This window comes from Protopterus annectens, chromosome 16.part0 (assembly GCF_019279795.1).
Source record: "Protopterus annectens isolate FY-2018-M chromosome 16.part0, PAN1.0, whole genome shotgun sequence".
NCBI classification, from domain to species: Eukaryota; Metazoa; Chordata; order Ceratodontiformes; family Protopteridae; genus Protopterus; species Protopterus annectens.
In genome coordinates, this window is record NC_056750.1 from 220179187 (window position 1) to 220201673 (window position 22487).

Here is a 22487-nt window from a genome sequence, read left to right on the forward strand (position 1 = left end):
GAAAGTGCTTACACAAAGTGAACATCCCTACACAGTTACTCTTTTATGGTATTTAACAATTCTAATGAGTTATGACCTCATTTGCATCTTCACCATGCTGACAGCCCAAAATCTACATGGTTAGTAACCATGTAGGCAGGGAAACTGCATGGGAGCTCAATGTTGTAACAGAGGAATGCATGTTTTAATAAACTTGGCTTGTAATCAATCAGCTATGTAATGCATATGCTTACATTACAGTATAATAGTCTGGTTCATAACATTTAAACATTTTAGCAACCTGCATTACTTATGAGTATATTCTTCATTTGGGGGTGGGGGAGCAAACCTGCATTTATGTCATGGCACTTAAAATGTATTTTTATAGTTGTTACTCTGATTTTCTAGCATCCACAATGTGTAATTAAGTAATAATATATATATATATGGTGTTACATGTTAAGGTCAGTTCTGTGTAAATGTAAGAGCCTTTACTTTCTCCTGTTACTGTGTAGACTCCTTTCCATTGCTGTATTTGGAAAGTTTTTGAATACCTAGCCAACATGGACATAGAGTCTAAATGTTTACTTTAGAGGTTGTTGAATCATGCAACCGTGTTGGTTTGCTTCATTAGCATAAAATTCAGCTACTTATCCTGTAATATGGATGCCATGAAAGTTTCTGTATTTACATGTCATTGAGCGCCACTAAGTGGAGTTTACTAAATCTATAACTTTTCATGGCCATGTGTGCATCGCACAGTGATGTGCACATAGACAAAATTATCATGTCAGCTTTATTGAATCCCATTCAGTGTCTTTTAATTCTGTGGTTCCTAAAACTGATTAGGCCAGGCAATTCTTTCAACCCTGCTGTTCCAGAAACAGCATGAAGAAAATGTCATCAACCTGTCTCTGTGAGTCTTCAGTTAAGTTAGACAGAGCACAAACAGTTACCCTGCATACTTTGTTTCCCTATCTCTGTATGCTGTAATGGTAAAATTACACTGTCTATTGCATATGTTTTCTACCTTATGAACTGGTGCCTTAGGGTACCATGATGTCTCTCTCTTATACCAGGTGAAACCTTTCCCTCTTGTCCATATATTTAAATCCTCAAACATTGCTCTGTTTAGTCTATTTTCTTTTTTATTATATAGCCTATCAAGCATGATGGCTTTTTTTTCTGAAGGCTAACTGAAATTGGCACTAGAGGGGTACCTTTACAAATGGTCTTAAAGTAGTTACTATATACTATATTAACTTGAGTCTGTAAATTTTCAGCTAGATTTGTTAATAATTCTATTTACCTTTTTAATTTCTATGTTCTGTAATAGTTGTCTGCCTTCTAAATTTGCGTCTTAAATATCCTGTAAATATTTATGAGCTATATTAGTGTATTAAAACCTATGCTTTCTGTATTTTATATCTATACCCTTGTATTTTCTGTCAGTGTCCTTTTAACTTTCTGTCTAATGTACAATAATTATGTAAAGTGCACTGTAATCTGTAAATTAATTAACAAATTAAGACTGCCCTGTTGTGCCTTGAGTGTATTAAATGACCACTACCTATTTTAGATAACTCATTTTAATAAGCCTGTTACAAATAGTTCTGTCACTTTACCCTTAAACTAATGACATGAATCATGTGAAGTGTGATGTAATTGCATGTTGCAACTGAATATGAATGTTATAGTCTGAAATCTGACTGAAATGTACAATACTGAACTCATAACTGGGTATGAATGTCATATTTTGAAACTTGACTGAAATTTACATTAAGGGTCAAGTGGTTAGGATTCAGTACTCTCACCACCATGGCCTGGGTTTGATTCCCGGTCAGGGAAGGTTCAATGCATTTTTGGGGAGAATGACATCCCCACAAATTATCACATTAAAAATAAGGCACTAAGCACACAATCAGTCATGAAGGACTTGGGAACCCAGGTTGACAGCAAACTGATGTTTGACCACAATATTGCCTCTGCTGTACGAAAAGCTTTCTACATGGCCCACCTCATTAGTAAGGGTATCTCATCCAGGGACAAGGTGGTCATAACATCCCTGTATTTTTCCCTTATTAGACCGATTATTGAATACAATGCCCCTTTAGGCATGTACCTCATAAAGCACATGCAGCAGTTGGACAGACCACAGAGATTCCTCATCCAGAGAATCCAGGGCCTCAAACATCTACCATACACAGATAGGCTAAAAGCCCTGTCCTCTACTCAGTCTCCTACAGACTCCTCAGAGGTGACCTCTTTCTGGCATAAAAAGCAATCTCAGACCCTGCCCTGATGGGACTGCTGCATATCCGCAAGTCAAGCTCCACTCGAGTAACCTGCACAAGAGACCTCAACCTGGTCTGTGACATCAATAGGACTTGCTGGTGGGACAGATTTGTGTCCCAGAGACTCCCCCTTTTGTGGAATAGACTCCCTCCCTGCATAAAGTAGAGTACCTCATTAAGCCTTTTTAGGTGCAACCTGGATAACTGGATGGGGAACAGAAAATACACCCCTGGGATTCCACCTATGTCCCTGCTGGACAGTGGCATAGGGTGCTAACTTGTTGGAACATGAGCTAAATTCTTGGCTAGACTTGTAAGGGCCTTAGGGCCAATAGCCTAGTAACTTCCTATGATACTATATTTATACTGAACATTTAAAATAGCTGTGTATATTCTGGAAACTAACTAAACAAATACTAAAGGAATAGCTTTTGCAGTGTTACACAAACACAGATAAAAGCATAAAAGCATAACTGAAATCTGGTAAATGTTATGTTCTGGAAATTAAACTATTACTACCTTTTTGTGTCAGTATTGTCTGAACACAGATAAAAACATAAACTAAAAACTATTACTGTTATACAACTGCCTGAAAATATGAGAACATTTACATACTTGCTTTAACTCTAATTTACATAAATTCACCTCTGTTGTACAATTTTTTTTTATAGATAGTTAGCTTGTGCACTGCAGCTCTTGCCAAGTTTAGGGCTTACTCTGCATTGCCCAAATCACTGCTGAGATAACTGAGGCTGTTTTAATGTCCAGCTGTCCTTTTCTGTGTCCCTTTTTTGCTTAGGTCTTCCAAACCTCCCCTTTACCATCTCTTGTGCAAGGCTGGGTGACTGATGTTTTTAAGTGTATTTAAAATCAAGCTGTAAATTATTTCTGCAAAGAACAAAAGAAAAAAGAAAAAAAGCAGCATCAAGTCCTTAAAATAATATTTTTGGCTTTAACAGTTATAAAATGATAGCATTGCTTGTTGCCCTGACTTTATTTACATTTTCTGTATGCTGCTAATACATTCTTGTAAGTCTGTAAACAAACTGATAATGTACTATAGTGAACTAAACCAATGATACTAATAAATACTTTGCTTGTTTCCCTGACTAATTCTTGTATGTCTGCAAGCAAACTTATAATGAATTATAGTGAGATAAACTAATCTTACTAATAAATACATTCATGCAACTATGTAACTGAACTGATGTTGGCTAAAACCTGTAACAAAAGACAATGAAATCATCCCACTAGGATATAATATCCTCAGACTTGACCGTGCAACCAATAAGGGTGGGAAAGTGGCAATTATTTTTAAATCTAGCCTACAATTAACCACTTACAACATTAAACCACCACTTAGTACCAGTGCAGAAATTCTTATATCTAAACTACAACTTAACAATGCCAAAGCCATCTATATTATTTATATCTATATACCCCCCGGTAACAACAATACCACCATAGAAAATATCCTTTGCTGGTTATCTCAACACCTGCCTGAAGAAACCATAATCCTTGGTGATATAAACATTGATTGGAACTGCTGTAGCAACAGCCACCCAACCACCAACATCAACCTATATGGTTTTGATCAAACCATTAAATCCGCCAACAGAATAGATAAACACAACAAGAAAGAAAGCACATTAGACTGTATTCTGTTAAACAACCATCCCCAATTATATGAATCTGGAACCCTTCCTGATGACATAAGTGACCATTCACTTACCTATATCATCAGGCATAAAACCTATACTCCCATTCCCACCACAATCAGGAATATTAGATCCAAAAAGAACTTCAACCCAGATCTCTTCCAAAACGAACTCAGAGCATGCAACTGGTCTCCCCTAAAATACCTCCCTCTGGAAGAAACTGTTCAATACTTTAATTCTAGCTTCCTAGCCATCCTTGATCATCATGCACCAACCCGTACTATTAGAATTAAGACCAAGTCAGCCCCATGGCTTTCTAAAGACACCAAACATAAAATTCACCTCAGGAATAAATACTGGGCCAAATGGAGAATGACCAAAAGTCCTGCAGACCAACAAAATTTCAAACAACTGAGAAATAACACTAGGAAAGCTATACTATCTGATAAAAGAAAATACTACCTTCAATTTCAAAAGGCAAACCGTAAGAACCCACAAAAATTCTGGGCATGCATCAACCAATTAATACAACCAGGTCAATCCAGTACACCAAGCCCACTAAACACTGACCTTCAAAATCCAATGCAGACTGCCAATGCCTTCAATACCTTTTTCACCAATGCAATCCAAACACTAGCCAGCCAACTATCACCTAATACTTTTACTTTACCTACGTATAACAAAGCCACACCCCCTCCATTCATCTTTCAACCAGTCCCAACAACCCACATGCTTGCCCTAATCCAAAAACTGAAACCAGGCTCTCCTTCAGCAGACCAACTACCTGCTGAATATCTACAGAAATCTGCCAAATCAATTGCTTACCCCATCTCCATTCTGATCAATAGAAGTATTAGCGAAGGTCATGTCCCTAACATCTGGAAAGTCTCCTATATTATTCCCCTTCACAAAGGTGGAACCTCCACCGATTTCTCCAACTACCGTCCCGTAGCCCTTCTTTCTCATTTGGCCAAGATCTTGGAAAAATGCATCCATAGGCAATTGCTAGACCACCTACTCCATAATAACTTGCTCTCTAACTGTCAACATGGTTTCAGACCCTCCCATAGCACTACCACTGCCCTCCTTTCCTTTACAGATTGTATTAACAAAAAACGTAACTGTAATATGCTTTCCTCAGCACTATTTATTGATCTGTCAAAAGCATTTGACATGGTCAATCATCAAATTCTCGCAGATATCCTCAAATCCCTGGCCTTAGATGCACTCTCTATCAAATGGTTCCAATCCTACTTAGATCAAAGACAACAGGCTGTACTCTGGCAAAACACTCTATCTAACCACCTATCAGTTAACCTCGGTGTACCTCAGGGATCCATATTAGGACCTCTCCTTTTCTCCATATTCATCAACAACCTTAATCTAGCAATTCCCTATGCTACTTGCATTCAATATGCAGATGACTCCACACTTGTATGCTCAGCCACAACCTCCTCTGAACTTCACTCCCCTACCCAAAATGTATTTAACACTGTTGAACAATGGTTCACTCACCGTTGTCTTCTATTAAACCCCAAAAAAACTAAACTCCTCCTTTTCAATCCTAATCATAAGTCCTCTCCCATAGATTTTGCTGTTACATCCACTAATGGTACCATTATATCACCTGACCTAACTACCAAGCTACCTGGTATTACCATTGACAACAACCTTACCTTTGACATACATATCAATAACACTATTAAATCTGTCAACAAAAAACTTGTCTCTCTCTACAGAATTAAACCCTTCCTGTCACCTACAGCTAGGACTACTATTGCACACACTCATCTAATCTCTAGACTCCTCTATGCCTCAAATATTTTCACTAATCTTTCTAAGAATAACCTCAATAAATTGGAAATCTCATACAATAACATAGCCAGATTTGCTACTGGTAACCCATTCAGAACACACCATTGCCTTAATTTAAAGGAGCTTCAGTGGTTGGAACTACAGAATCTGCTCAAATACCACCAACTAATCACTGCCCACAAGACTCTTTAACAACCTTCCAATACTCCTACTCTATCCACCATCATCACCCCCTATCACAATCCGAAGTCCTTACATTCATCTCAGAAACTTCTAATTAACACATCTAAATCTAACAACAGGGCTGGGGATTCTCTCTTCTCTACTACTGTGGGAAAATTTTGGAATCTCCTACCCAGTGAACTTTCCTCAGTTTCCTCTATGTCACTCTTCAAAAACAGACTGAAACTTTTCCTCAAAACACACTGGTTATGCCCCTGTACTAAACCTGACTAATTCTCCACTTGAGCCTTATACTGTCAGCATATTATATACCTTACCTTTCTCACTCTGTATTTCATTATTTCCATCCCTCTGAATACTCACCTGTAAGAGAGGAAAAAAAATGTTGTCTTTTTTTACTACACATTTTTTTTCAATCTGACTTTTATTGCACTGCACTTGTATATGGAATTAGATTGTATAACTCCCCTTTTTCTATATTAAGTAATGTACTTACTTGCTATTTTGAATTATACACTGTATTGAATGCATTTCATATGGTATTAACTTATGTCCTCTCTGTACTATTTCTGTATTATCCGATTTTTGTACTTGTATACATATCTGAAGACATTTTATATTGTCGTGCAACTTTATTATCATGTGTGTCATGGAGCTTTTCTCCCCGGGCCTCTACTGAAAATGGACATATATCCAGTTAGACTAGCCCGGTCAACAAATGTAAAATAAATAATAAAATAAATAAAATGATGTACTAAAGTGAAATGGAAAAGCTGTAACTTTATTATTAAATCAAATGGGAACCTCATTGGCATTGTTTTTTCCTGTCAAAACCTCAAATGAAACTAAAGTAGTAATCTAACACTGTATTAATATTTCAACATTTTTTGTATTTCTGAACCTATATAAAATTAATCTTAACTGTTGAACTTTCTGTATTTACTCTGTGACCCTCAGGTCATAACATAGCCTTCTGTGTATAAATCTCCACCCATTGCCTTAACATAGCTTTTCCTTTAGCTGACATCATTTAACTTTTTTCAGTACTACTGAATGCTGCAAGGATTTATCACTACTGTCTATAATTTTCTTGGATAAATAGTACGAACTCTAACTGCATAAACTGTCACTATGAATATTAAATTGATCTTTACTGTACTGTTTTATGGCAGACAGTACTGCCTTTAATTTAGCTCACCGAGTTGGCCTGTAATCTGATAAACTGCAATTTCTGTATGAAATATATACGGTCTTGATTTGAACTGTTTACACTGATGCATTTATTACCAGAATTGAACTAATCTGATTCTGGAAGTTTATTTGTCTGTCCTCTATACAGGTATGTGAAGTTATAAACATTTATTACTAGAGTTGAGCTGATCTAATTCTGGAAGTTTTCTTGTCTGTCGTTTATACAGGTATAACATAGGAGATGAATCCGTGGCTTTAATGACACATAATATTTATGATGCACTCTTTTTGTGCATGGGATCTGAACTTTTGACTGTACTGTCACTTCTAAAATGCAGCATTGACTTTAAATTTTACATTCTGTAAACTGGCATAACATTTAATATCTGTGAATGTTTTATCTCTGTCTTTATCAAGATATTATTTATGCATTGCAACACTTTACTACCATAATACATAGGTCTTAGCAATGTCTGCTAAACAAAACAATAACACAAAAAAATCCATTTGCCAAAACCGTAAACCCTTTATTTCACAAATTAACTTGATTGGCATTTCTGGTATAACTTACACATCATAAATGCATACTGTTACCCTTTTATCTCACTAGCCGCTCCCAAGAGGTATTTCTAAGCACTTCAGCTGTGTCAGCTGAACTAGAAGGTTTTTTTGTCTTTAACCCATAAATCTGCATGTTCATGTTATAATCAATTCTTCAAAGTCTGTACATTTGTACAATCTACAGCAGGCAAATTCTTACAAGTGTTATTTGTGTGCATTACTGTACATTTTGTAGCATGTTTATTTTTCCAGAAAATCTTGTTACTGAAGTCTAAAACAACAAATAAATAATAACATGTCCATACCCAGGATGGATCTGTTACTCTTCAAACTGTTAACTGCTGTAATCTTTTACCCTTTAAATCCTGACAAAACTGCATTTGTGTCCTCTAGTAAAGGTCTATTTGTAACTGAAGCTGGTTTGTCTGTATTAATCTGTACATTATTTCATAATTTCTTTTCTATAAACAATCAAATATTATCATTTCTTTCCATCTTAAACAAGACAGATAAATCATCTGCTTTGGTGCCAGACTGGCACACCCTTTATAGATAAGCTGATAATTCTTATAGATAAGCTGAAATTTTTTTATAGAACTAGCAACAACACTAACTTGAGCTATGGAATGTATTTCTTCTTTATTTTCCCCTGAAACACTAGTAATAACATGGACTTGAAGTAAGGTATGTGTTTCTTCTTTACTTTGCCCTGAAATCTGTATATCATTTATGCTGACATTTACTTTATCAGACTGATCAAAATTTGCACTCTTATGCTTCTAATCCCCCCTCAGTGCATTATTTGCACTTGCTTTGGAAAACAAGAAACTAGAATTTATTACATTTTGAACATCAACTTGAGAGATGGTAAATGTTTTCTTTCTATTTGATCTGGAAATCTTTATGTTATGTACACTGTGTTTACATCTGTAAATACCATACTGTAACTTAACTCTGCACTTTGAAGTACTTGCAAACTAGAATTTATTAAATTCTGAACATTTGTATTTGAAAATGGTATTGTGACTTAACTATATTTTGAATTACATGTGTTGTAGCATTTACACTGATTTCTGAAGAATGTAACAAAAATTGTGTTATTTAAGTCTGAAATCATACTGATAGATGCTAACTCATTCTGCAAATCATGAGATAGTGGGCCAGATTCACGAAGGCTTGCACGGAGTCTAAAAGTAGTGTAAGACTATGTCTGCCAAGAGATCCAGGAACAGCCGGCAGGGGCGTGCAAGAGAGTTCCTAAAACGACTCTTGCACGGACAGTGTTAGGTTATGCAAATTATGTCATTTGCTGCTGAAAGCTATGCAAATGAGGTAAATTTGTGATCCAAGAAACACTAACCTGTCCGAGTAAGAGTAGTGTTATTTGCAGAAATGTACTCGGTTGGTAACTGAGTACCGTTCTGCAAATAGCAAAACGGAGCAATGACAGCTCCAAATACAGGATGCATCCAGTTGAGGAAGCATACCAATGGCCAAATATAAGGCCATTGGCATTTATATGTGTTGAAAAATAATAAAAAAATCATTTTTCCCCCGATCTCCGATGTTTAAGCGTAGCGCAGCGCCGCGCAAATGTGCTGCGCTCTAAAAACCATAAAAAAAGTCCAAAATAGGCATTTTATTAAAAATATCCATCTGCCATGCAAGTGAATGGCAGGCTGAAGACAACATGGCTACTGAGTAGTGGTTGCTAAGGGGGAAGCTCAGTGTGAGAGATGTAACCAAGCATTAGTAGGCAATCCTATGCAAACGAGTATAAGGATAGTGAATCCCAATTTTCCCTGCCATGTGAACCATGTCCCTAGAGTGTAAGAGTAAGATTAGGGGAGTAACAGAGTAGAAGATAGGTGACATCATGAGGGGGGGTATGTATCAAAGATTGTAAGCTTATTGGAGCAGAGTGGCATGTGTTTGCTGTCAGTTACTCAGGACTGGAGGAGGAGTGTCTACAGTTGTCTGAACTGAAACCCAGAAACCGAAGGCATATGCTGTGGCTACCGCCAAAGTTTCTTGCAAAGATGCTTACACTGTGTGCACTCGTGTGCACGCCTGTACAGCCGTCTAAGCCTGTGTGCGCGTATGTGCACCCGTGTAAGCCTGTGTAAGGCTGTCTAAGCCTGTGTAAGTGTATGTGCACCCACCTAAGCCTGTGTAAGCCTGTGTAAGGCCGTGTGTGCACTTGTGTGCTCGTGTGCATGTGTTTGCGCTTGTTTGCGCGGCACCGCCCCTGTCGAAACAGAAAGGGAAAAGGAAGGAAAAGTAGTAGTAGGAAGTTAACCAAGGAGAACTAGTAGAGCTGCCAGGTGAAATCAATCAGAATCAGCCAATTACACAGGCAGTACACTAGCCTAGCCAGCCCAGCACTTAAAACTCTGCAAACAACATTCTCCTATGTTTTACTCAAAAACACTGCAACACTGCAGTATACAAAGAGAAGTGAAAACTAAAAAGCTTAACTGAGAAAAAAATGTTAGGGGCTGCCATTGCTATTATAAGGCAACATGTGCAAGATGCTGAGGGTGGTGCCATTGTGGATGTTGCTGAGCAACCCACAGTGAGGAGACGGAGAAGAGTGTACAGACCCAGGGTCACCTACCAGGGGCTACATGAGCTGGAGTTAGTGGAGTGCTATAGAGTGGACAGAGAACTTCTGCAGCAAATTGTTGAGCTATGCAGGCCACGCCTCACACACAGAAACAACAGAGGGGAACCCATCCCAGTGGAAACCAAGGTATGTGTTGGCCTAAGAATACTAGCAACAGGAACCTTCCAGAGACCAACTGGTGATATGATGGGGATTTCACAGGCATCAGCATCCAGGGTACTGCACCAGTTCCTGAATGCCATGTCAGCACATGTTGGTGATCATGTATATTTCCCCAATTCCCGTGAGGTATTGGCCAGCAATATGCGTCTCTTCCAGCAAATGGCGGAATACCCTGAGGTAGTGGGTGCAATTGACTGCACGCACATACACATCAAAGTACCAGCCGGTGAGCGGGGTAGGGCCTACAGCCACCACAAGACCTTCCACTCCATCAACTGCCAGGTTGTGTGTAATGCCCAGGGTATAATACTGAATGTGTGTGCTGGCTGCCCTGGAAGCTACCACGATTCCCATATCTAGCATCTGATGCAGCTGTACCAGACATTTGCCAATGGGGACATCCCTGACGGTCACCTAGTGGGGGATGCTGGATACACACTGGAGACGTGGCTGATGACACCCATCAGAAATGCACACACACCTGAACAAGACCTCCATAATGAGGCACACGCACAAACACAAAATGTAATCGAGCGTGTGTTTGGGATGCTCAAGTCACGGTTCCGGTGCCTGGACACATCCGGTGGAGCCTTGCAGTACTCACCAACTACATGTACCCAAATTGTCATGGTATGTGCCATGCTACACAATATGATCCTGCAAAAACAGCTGCAGCAGGAACAGCATGGGGCAGGGCCAAACAGCCCCCCACCATTGCCAAGGCCTGTACAGGCACAGCGTGACTCGGAGGAGGAACAACATGAGCCTGCCCCTGTAGGCAGAAGGATGCATGCCCAGTATGCCTTGGCCTTGGCAAAGAGACAATGCATAGCACATACACTGGCTCAGTAGGAACCCTGGAAATGATACCTCTCTCTGACTCGCACATACAATAAAAGGGATGCCTAACTTGACACTACCTGTTTCCAAACATGTATAGGGAGTGTAGTATGTGCATCCGACATAGGCAGCCCTGCAGCACCACTGGAGGCATGATTGCCATGTTTTAAGCAATATAAAGCAGTGCTAAGCAGCATTTACCAATATTTAGTATATGTAAACAAAATTGCCCGTGCTAACTAGCGCAATGTTGGGCAATGTTGAGCAATGTTGGGCAAGGTCGTCCAAAGTCGTGCAAAGTTGAGCAAAGTCAGGTAAACATGCTCATATTTGCTTTACTGTTCCTTAAGCAGTCTGGTCTGCCCAGCATGAAAATAAAAAGCAGTGACAGGGCTCAAACCCAGGACACTGTGCACTATAGTCACAGTACTGAACCACAAAGTCATGATAGCATTTCAGTGGCACAGACACAGCAGGAAAATTGTACAGTAATGCAAACACAAAGAAATGCTGTATCATGTCCCTAAAGAGGCATATGGGTAACCTCCCCCACAGGCCTATACAGACAGAGAACATCAGGCCAGGCGGTGTGATGTGGGTTGTGTAGGCTATGAAGTCGCAATCTAATATACATGACATTGGACGCTAGGATCTGTAGCACAGTAGTATGCTTCAAGCCAGTATGATAGGCAACAGTACAGACTGAAATGGTGTACCGTACATAGCAGTGCAGGCATAGCAAATGTGTATAAGTGTCAGTTGAAACCCTCATCCTATGTACACCCACAGTAACAATCAAGTGTGCCCCTGGGTAGAAATGTACAAAGAATAGCTGTCCCCCTGTATGTAGAAATGTTGATAAGTATATGCAAAGTGTCTCATGGAAGCCCTGCAGGCACAGCATGATCACTGTTGATCTATGACACAAAGGGGAGCCCTGCTGTATAAATACAACTTGATTTTCCATACACATATAGTATAAATGTCAATACTGGGCGTGCTCACACACTCCAACAAATTTAGTGGATTTCATTCAGCATCACACTGAAAGGTCATACTGGCCATGCTCACACACTTAAAAAACGAAGCAAATGTCAGTCAACAACATACTGAAAGGTCATATTGGGCATGCTCACACACTTATGCCAAATACGGAGGTGATAATAAGGGATCTATGGACAAATGTGGATAGACATCTCTACTTTCAGGAACACATTCACAAAGTTGTCAGAAAATCATGCTATGTGTTCACATAAACTGCCAAGGTCTGTGCATGTAGGTCAAAGGAGGTTCCCAGTACTCATCAGTCATCAGACCCATCAGAGAGTACCACAACACACTTGCAATGAATCAGACTAGGCACATTCAGCAGCCAGAAAGACCACTGAAGTACGCTAACAAGAGAATTACTGGCCTCAAACAGTTGTCCCATGCAACAAGACTGAATGTAACCCAATCTGTACTCTGTTGCATACTGTCTACTCAGGAGATCTCTGCCCAACAGATAGGTCCATGTCATGGCTACACTCAGATCTGTACTGAGTTACAGCTCAATGGCACTAAATATACAGACCCAACTGATATTGCCAACATCCTGGCAGATAGGATCAGTGTTAACTGTACCCCCCTCTCACCCATGAAAGAGCACATCTCTATAATGGAAGACTGCAAAGTTGCTGTCATCACAGCTGCACAGGTAAAAAACACTCTCCAAAGCCAGTATCACAGCATCCATGTGACCAGATAACTTCACAGGCTGTGTTCCACACAAACCACAGAATGAACAGGCACCACACTGACATACCATGTGCAGTCATAGCCTCACCTCATGCTTTGTGCCTGTTGAATGGTGCACAGTGACGTTTATCCCACTACACAAGGGTGGAGACACCACGCACCCCAGGAACTAGTGCCCCATTAGCCTGACGAGCCCGCTCTTCAAGGCCATGGAATGTATCATCATACAACATATAAACAATTACATTTGTAATCCCCAAACCCTGGACCACAACCATGTTGGGTTTGCAAAATGCAGATCATGTCACCTAAACCTGATAGATGACATTGAAGCAGTCAACAGAACTGTCGACAAGGGTAAGGTGGTTCACACAGCCTATGTTGATCCTGCCATGGCTTACAACACCACCCCACACTCTAGAAATATAGATAAACCCACTAAACTAGGTATAAATTGCTATGTCACAAGATGGGTTGCCAACAGGCTTACTGACAGAACACACACTGTGAAAGTAGCAGACTCCAAGTATGACTTTGGACCAGTGATGAGTGCAGTACCACAAGGTCCAGTCCTGTGTCTTGTCCTGTTTAGTATCTACTTCCCTGAAGTAAACTTTAACATGGAAGGTCTGTGGCTACAGAAGTTACCAGAGGACTGCAAACTAGGAGCCATAATTGTAAACACTAAAGATGTGGACATCCTATAAAAGGGCCTCACTGAGACAGATGGCTGTTGTCAAAGCTATGGGCCCTAGCTCAATGCCAAAAGGTGCATTGTCATCCCCTTTGTAGCCAAGAACTACAACATAGGTGGTAGTATACTTAACACTGAAAGTGTGACAAGAGACCTTGGGTCACAGGTGTACACTGGACACAAGTGTGATAATCACATCCCCACAGTAGTCAGGAAACCCTGCTATGTGGCACACCTAATCACAAAATGTGTTTCATGCAGAATAGAAGAGGACATTGTTCCCCACTACTCATCACTCACTAGAACTATAATAGAGTACAATGCCACTTTTGCTATGTACCTCACAAGACAACTACAACAACTGTAAAGCCTGCAACAATACCTCACAAAGAGCATTAGCAGCCAGAAATACATGCCATACACAGACCATTTCAAAATGCTCCATCTGTACTCCCTTGCATATCGTCTACTCAGATGTGTTCACTGCCTAACATACAAAGCTATGTCAAACGCAGAGCTGTTGGACATGCTCCACGTAAAACACTCACAATCCCTCTGACCTTTGGACCCAAAACCATGAGTGAAATACAAAAGGAAGGGGTATACCCGTTTACCTTAAGGATACCCACACCTTCAGGTTAGTGGCACAGCATGAGGCCTTGGAGACCATGCAAGTGCAACTAACATTGGGCAAAGCTGCTTATCAGATTGTTGCCTGCTACAAATCACCTACCTTGTCACAGGAACCTCACTCAGTATTCCTGAGAACAGTGGAAAATATAGAGGTCCTATCAAACACCATTATATGAGGTGATTACAACTACCCAAACATTGAGTGGGAGAATTACTTGTGTACAACATCCTTTACCCAATGTTTCCTAGAGTTTAAAAGCTCTAACACCCTGGAACAGCTGGTCACCATACCCACTAGAGGTGACACCATACTGGACATGATCATCACCAACATGGGGTACCAGTGTTCCACAGCAGAGATAAAGCCCTCACTGGTAATATCAGATCATAAAGTAATCACACTGGACATCCACATCCCGCCCCCCCACCCAGTCAATGAAACCACTGTGAAGACATTTTCAAAAGCAAACTGCACATGTCCCAAGACAAAAGTGGAAAGTTCCAAAGACTTCTTGCTGTAGGATAATGGTATACAATCTGCCGAATCAGTTACAAGTGAATCCTATGAGCATCTACAGGGATGCATGGATTGAGACATCAGAAATAAAACCAAGATGCACTCCTCCAAAAATAAGAAAACAATCTGGTGGTTGTTGCCCATAAATAAGCTAGACAACAGAAGGAGGAAACTAACACCTGATAAAGCCAACTTCACTAAAGGAAAGGCACCACTGATCATTATTAGGAAGAAGCAATGATCGCTCATAAAATAATTCAAGGACACTTTCAAAAGACAAATTGCCAAGGACTGTAAGAATGACAACCACAAAAGCCTGTGGTAGCTATACCAGACATGTAGGTGTCAACTTCCAAATATGCTGTCAGCTACTGACAAATGGCAAGGAATACACTGAACCAACTTTCATTGCCCACATCCTGGGGGACAAGTTCAGTGCAAACTTCCCCCCATCACCCCCAAGAGGGCCTGTGTCCATCACAGAAGGATGCAGAGCCCCAGACATCATGGACATGCAGGTAAAGACAGCCCTCTACAATGCCAAGAACACAGCATCAATGGGACTGGATGGTGTCCCAGGCTGCATCTTACACTAGGCCCAAAAGGAACTACACCCTCACCTACATTCACTGCCCAGACTCAATAGTACCACAGGGTATGTACCCAAGGAATGGCATACACTAACAGTCATCCAGCCCCACAAAGGGGGTGCCACAACAGAACCTGGAAACCATTGCCCTATATGTCTACTCAGCCTAGTGTACAAAGCAATTGAGCAAATTGCCATTGAACCCATAAACAGTGACATTGGGGACCTCCAGACACTGGACTCTACACAACCCCACCTTTTTAATGGCAGATCCTGCCTCCTAAACATAGTTGACTTACTACAAACAGTTACCAAGGACATAGATGGAGGTGAAAGTAGTCCACACAGCCCACCTGGACCTCACTAAGGACTTTTTACACCATTCCCCACTCTGTCATCATGGACACGCTTACCAGCCTGAACATCAACAGCTATGTCACAGGATATGTGGCCAAGTGGCTCACAGATCAAACACACATGTTCAGAGTTGCGGGTGCCATGTCTGACTCTAAGACAGTCACAAATGGCATCTCACAGGTCTTGGCCCTGGGACCCCACCTGTTCAGTAGACACTGCTCAGAGGTACGGGCAAGCATGGGATGAGTATGGCTGAACAGGTTTGCAGATGACTGCTAACTGTGGTCCATAATCGACTCTATGGCTGACACACACATCCTCCAGAGGAGGCTTACAGAGACAAATACCTGGTGTCAAAACAATGCCCCAAGAAGAATGGCAAAGAATGCATAGTCATCCCCTTTGGCTAAAACAAAGTGCAAACAAATTACCACATAGGTGGTACTCCAGTATGTATGGAGAAAGTCATGAAGGCCCTGGGGACACAGTTAGATAGTACACTCTTCTTTGATGATCACATGGCCAAAGTGTTTAGAGATTCCTTCTATGTAGCCCACCCAATGTCACCTAATGTAACCCACTTTGTCTAGTCTGATGATGTCACCAACCTACAAATATACCTGTGGATATTAGAACTTATAGTAATGTGTATAGTGCATTGCGTAAATACGTATTACTGTAATATCATAAACCAGTGAGGTAGGGGTTTGAATCCTGTTCTTGATAAGTGTGTGATCTCTTTTAAGAGGAGCAACCTTTTTAGAGAGTACTCATACACCTTAAAAGTGGTATACTAATTTTTGTAAGGTCTAATGATGTCACCATCCTACAAATATACCTGTGGAAAAATAAGCTCATAGTAATGTGTATAGCGCATTGTGTAAATGTGCACTTCTGTAGTATCATAAACCAGTTAGGTAGGGGTTTGAATCCTGCTCTTGACAAGTGTGTGTCTGTTTGTGTGCGATCTCCATGGAGAGGCACAACCTTTTTGGAGAGTACTCATACACCTTAAAAGTGGTATACTAATCTTTGTCAGGTCTGATGATGTCACCATCCTATAAATATACCTGTGGAAAAGCACGCTCACAGTAATGTGCATAGTGCGTCGCGTAAATGTATACTTCTGTAGTATCCTAAACCAGTTAGGTAGGGGTTTGAATCCCGAACTTGACAAGTGTGTGTCTTTTTGTGTGTGATCTCCTTGGAGAGGAGCATCCTTTTTGGAGAGTACTCACACACCTTAAAAGTGGTATACTAATCTTTGTCAGGTCTGATGATGTCACCATCCTACAAATATACCTGTGGAAAAAAGAACTCGCAGTAATGCGTATAGCACATTGTGTAAATGTGTACTCTTGTAATATTCTAAAGCAATTAGATAGGGGTTTGAATCCTGCACTTGACAAGTGTGTGTGTGTTTGTTTGTGTGTGATCCCCTTGGAGAGGAGCAACCTTTTTGGAGAGTACTCATACACCTTAAAAGTGGTATACTAATCTTTGTCAGGTCTGATGATGTCACCATCCTGCAAATATACCTGTGGAAAAAAGAGCTCACAGTAATGTGTATAGCGCGTCATGTAAATGCATACTCTTGTAGTATCAGAAACCAGTTAGGTAGGGGTTTGAATCCTGAACTTGACACCTGTGTGTAATAACCTTGGACAAAAGTAACCTTTTTGTAGAGTAGTAGAACACCTTGCAAGTAGTATACTTATCTTTGTCAAGTCTGATGATGTCACCATCTTACAAATATACCTGTGGAAAAGTGGCATTCCAGTAATGTGTATAGCACGCCGTGTTAATGCGTACTGCTCTAGTATCATGCAGTAGTTAGGTAGGGGTTTGAATCCTGCACTCGGTGAGTGTGTGAGCTCTATGTGTGTGGCGCTGTTGGTCAATGTGCAGTGGGTTTTGCTTTTACTACTGTATGACATATCAGTATGCATTGTACATGTGAGGTAGCTTTGTGGCAAATACATATACATATATGTTACCTCAATTATTGCATGTGTGTGAACCCTGCTTTCTCCAAGTACACAACTGTCATCTTTGCCAGACTGTGCTGCTGCTTCCCAGAACTTAGGTCACATCTGTATGCTTATGACAAGGCCAGCCACTGCAGTGATCCCTGGCCTAGGTCATGCATGTCACACACACTCATTACGGTTTCTATTGAATTGTGTGAGTAAGAGTTTATGGCCGAGGTATATGTTAGACCTGTTCTAATGCAGCAAAGTCTGTCAATGATGACTATTCATTATAGGTGTACAACAACCTTTGTGGATATGCATGCAGACTCCTTATTGCTTATGTGATCCACCGTGGTATTTCAAAATACCTTAGGAAATGTGATTATCAAAGGAGAGATGATGTAACACTTGGTTGCATGTACACATCGGTACCTGTTCATCATGTTGGTGGCTACTACCTATGTGGTACTGTGGGGATACTATGTTCCGTAAAGGTGTACGACTATGCTTAGTTTGGCTAATAGCTTTACAGCATGGGTTTGACAACAGTTATCTGTCTGTATGATACCCTTGTGGGGGATGTGTGTGTCTTATGGAGAATGCATTATAGGCCACAGTATGCATTACCAGATGTGGATGGACATATCCCTACTGTAATTGCTTGTACCTAAGAGAGCTATATGCCAAACAGGAGTGGTCTCAGTAATGGGTGCAGGTGAATACCACTGGTTACTGGCATAGTATAGTACCTGAAGGATCCAAATGTTGCTGTGTGTCCTACAGCTGCATGTCAGTCGTGAAGACATCATCTAAGGATTGGTTATGGTCAGGCTGTTGAAGTTATGTATACTACCAGAATGCATAACAATGACAGATAGTAACAGTATCACCCACAGCACAGTGTCAAACCATGTCATACACACGTGTAGTCAGGTTCCGAAATGTGTGTAGTACAATGCATACTGGCCACCAATAGAAACTATGTAGTGTTACTGTGTAATACAGGGCATGTCACCCTGCCCATGTGTCCACTATGCACGTACATGCAGACAGTGCACCTCCACCATGTTCACAGATGTACACCTGCAAATCTGTGCTACACACATCACACACATACTGTCCACACTCTAACACATGCTGCCAATACTACACACATCAGCCAAGTGGCACATGGGCGGACAATACACTATTTTAAATAACCCTGGTGTAAACAATACTACAATGACAATCATAGCTTTAATGCGTCATGCCTGCTCAGCTACACCTTCAAGCATATCATTACACTCTACTGCTGACAACATGGTATCATTGCTATACTGCTATAAAGTCACCCTGTACATCAGCACCATGGCAGCCTGTTCCTGCATCGATGTTACAGACGACAGGAGGTGGCACAGGTTTCATCATATGCACAGGGTGTGTTGTTGGTTTGCCAGAGGCCTACAGTGAGCCATCCACTTGACATGTATGTGTGTGTGTGTGTGTGTGTGTGTGTGTGTGTGTGTGTGTGTGTGTGTGTGTGAGGCGCAAGAGTACTGCTATGGGCCAATGTTGATGAAATGTGTGCGGGTATGTGTTAGCCCTAGGTGTCTGGTTCATGTGGGTGTGTATCTGCATTGCACACAGTTCCACCATGTGGCTGCGATATATGGGTATTTGTGGGACAGCAACAGACTGTACCTGCCAGGTTTTACAGATCACCGTCTCTGGCCATGGATATGGTACCTGTGCCTGGCAGGGGTGCTACTGACACTATCAGGTACTAAGCAAGACTGGGCACTATCCCCAGAGGTAGATGGATGTACACTGGACCCAGGTCCCTGCTGTGACTGTCCAGAGCCATGTGCATGTGGTCTTCTAGGACGTTCTATGGACAGCCCACCCCCAACATTGCTGGGGCTGGTACTGGCACTACGGGAGCGGTTGTGACTTGAGGGACTTCCGTGGCGACTGCTAGCTGCTGATGTTGCTGGCATACATCCACGTCGATAACTCAACCATCCCGCACTGTCCTGACACATGGACATGACATTGCGGAGGACATCTAATGTCTCTCCCCAACATCTATCTGTGACCTCAGTGTAATGACGGATGGCACCTGCTAGGTCATGGATACTGTCAATTACGGTGGTGTTATGTGCCTTCTGTGCCCTTAGTCCCTGTCTGGTGTACAGTTCCATATGTGCCTGTGCCTCCATGACAGCCTGGAACATGCGTGACATTGTCAGACCTGTGGCACATCTGACAGTGGCATGATGAGCCGCAGTGCTCCGACAAGAACCCCTGAACATCTGCCTATGTGGTACCCTTCCAGACATCTGGGTATGGCTGCTGTGTTGGGATGCATGTGCCATGGATACCACACTGTCCTGGCCAATGCTGATTGTACGCTGTTCTCAGCTAAGGGCATTGGTGATGGATGTATTGGCAGCATGACTGTGTGCATGGATGGGGTGCACACTTGTGTACTGTTGATTGGTGGCCCAACAACAGACCCTGGCAAACATGCCTGTGCCTCAACACACCTATCATCATCATCATCATCATCACTGTTTTGCTCAGTGACATTGGTTTCCCCACTGCAGTGAACCAGCCCAAAGTCAGCACCTGTGAGAGGAAGACAGGAAACACACTTTACGACGTGTACATGATGTCGGCAAACATGCACACATGAACACATGCACACATGCACACATGAACACATGAACACATGCACACATGAACACATGAACACATGAACACATGCACACATGCACACATGAACACATGAACACATGAACACATGCACACATGCACACATGCACACATGAACACATGAACACATGCACACATGCACACATGCACACAAATGCACTCACTAAAACAGACACACACACACACACACACACACACACACACACACACACACACACACACACCACCAGCAATCCAGAACATACTCAATAGAGGGTGATGGTGGGGTACAGTATCACAAGGCAAACAGTTATATCACACGTGTCAGCATGCAGGACGTGTGTTGCTGAACAGCATGCAGTGCAGATGTAGACAGCCCTTGCTAATAACAGTATACATGGCTTTGATGCATGTGTGTTGTTGTTCAGTGATCGGCCTCACCCTGGAATGCAATGTGTACATGGACACAACATTGCTGTGCAAATATTAAAAGCTCTGCAATGTCTTGTACACCATCACTCACAGGTATACATACCATGGCTGGATGTGTATCTGTGTGTCACATAGATATCCATTTCTGATAAGAGCATCTGTGTCTTTAGCAGATGATTGTGGACACAGGTTTAGCACATGCATGCTATGTATACACACAGGATGAGTGGTGCATGTACACCTGATGGAATACCATTGCTCAACATAGCCATTGTACAGTGGTTATGGTGAGTGTAGGACATATTGTGGACATGCAAGTGCTAGCCATGACATGGCATGCTACAACACAACTGCAACGTTAAACTTCACACATACACAGTGTGTGTCATGTGACCTATACACTCAATAGCATTACAAGACATATATGTGTCACTTTGTACAAAAGGTGATTGCTATGCATAATGTGTATCGGTGCATATGTTTGCACACACACAACATTGAGGTGCATAGCAGTTAATGCTATGTGTGGTACTGTGGTCACTGTAACTGGATGGGGTGTAGTACCATGAGCCATCATCATGCAGCATCATGTGGTCACTCAAGGCTACTAATGTGTGTCAGACCGGCACATACCATGCTGTACCAGAACTGGAGTACCATGGCTACATTCACCATTTCACAGCCAGTTGTTACATGGGTTTGTATGGTGCCCAATAGGGGGCATTGCCTAACATGAATGTGTTATGTGTTGAAGAGTGTCGCACAGCCACATGAGAGGCATCTACTCCTCAGGTATATTATGTGTGCTGTGTGGATGACATTTGGGATACTTGAGTGTAACCTTACAGCGGGTGTCTGAATACACCATGTGTAGCATGCTAACGTGTACTGCGTATGACAAAGTTGTGTATGTTGTGTGCATGTGTATCGACTCTGCCTATCCAATGTCCACTACAGTGTTGCCACAATTGTGTGGGATGCTGTGTGTATTGTATGTGTTTTAGGCAGTTACCCAGTTACTGGGATGTGCATAGTCTCACAGCAAACATGCACAGCATGCATTATGCGTAGGTGTGATAAGTGTACATGGCCTACACCTCACCTATGACATGCACATATAATTAGCAATTTTAAATGTAGAACACACTCACCAGCATGGGTGTGCTGCCTTGCTGTCACACCAGAGGGACCTACAAGGATATTAGACAGTTTGTCAGTGGCAACAACTGTGGCATTGCTACTGTGTGTTTGCAATGTTACAGTAGTACAACGGTTGACAGTCACAGGCCTACAGATTATATTCCTAATTATTAGTATTGCACAACACTAGGCACCACATCTTCTAACTACACAGTACACATCTCACATAAGCATGCTCTACCAATAGAGGTAACAGTAGTCTACAGCTATGCCATGTTACATGCATGCTCCGTGCCAACTTTCTGTGTGGCTCCGGCCTCCATGATGATACATGTTAGTTGTTGTTGTTGGCCAGGAGCCACCTAGCTCAGGAGCAGCTCCTCCACTCTGGTGAGGAGGGATGGATGGCTACCCTACCACCTGTGGCAAGCTG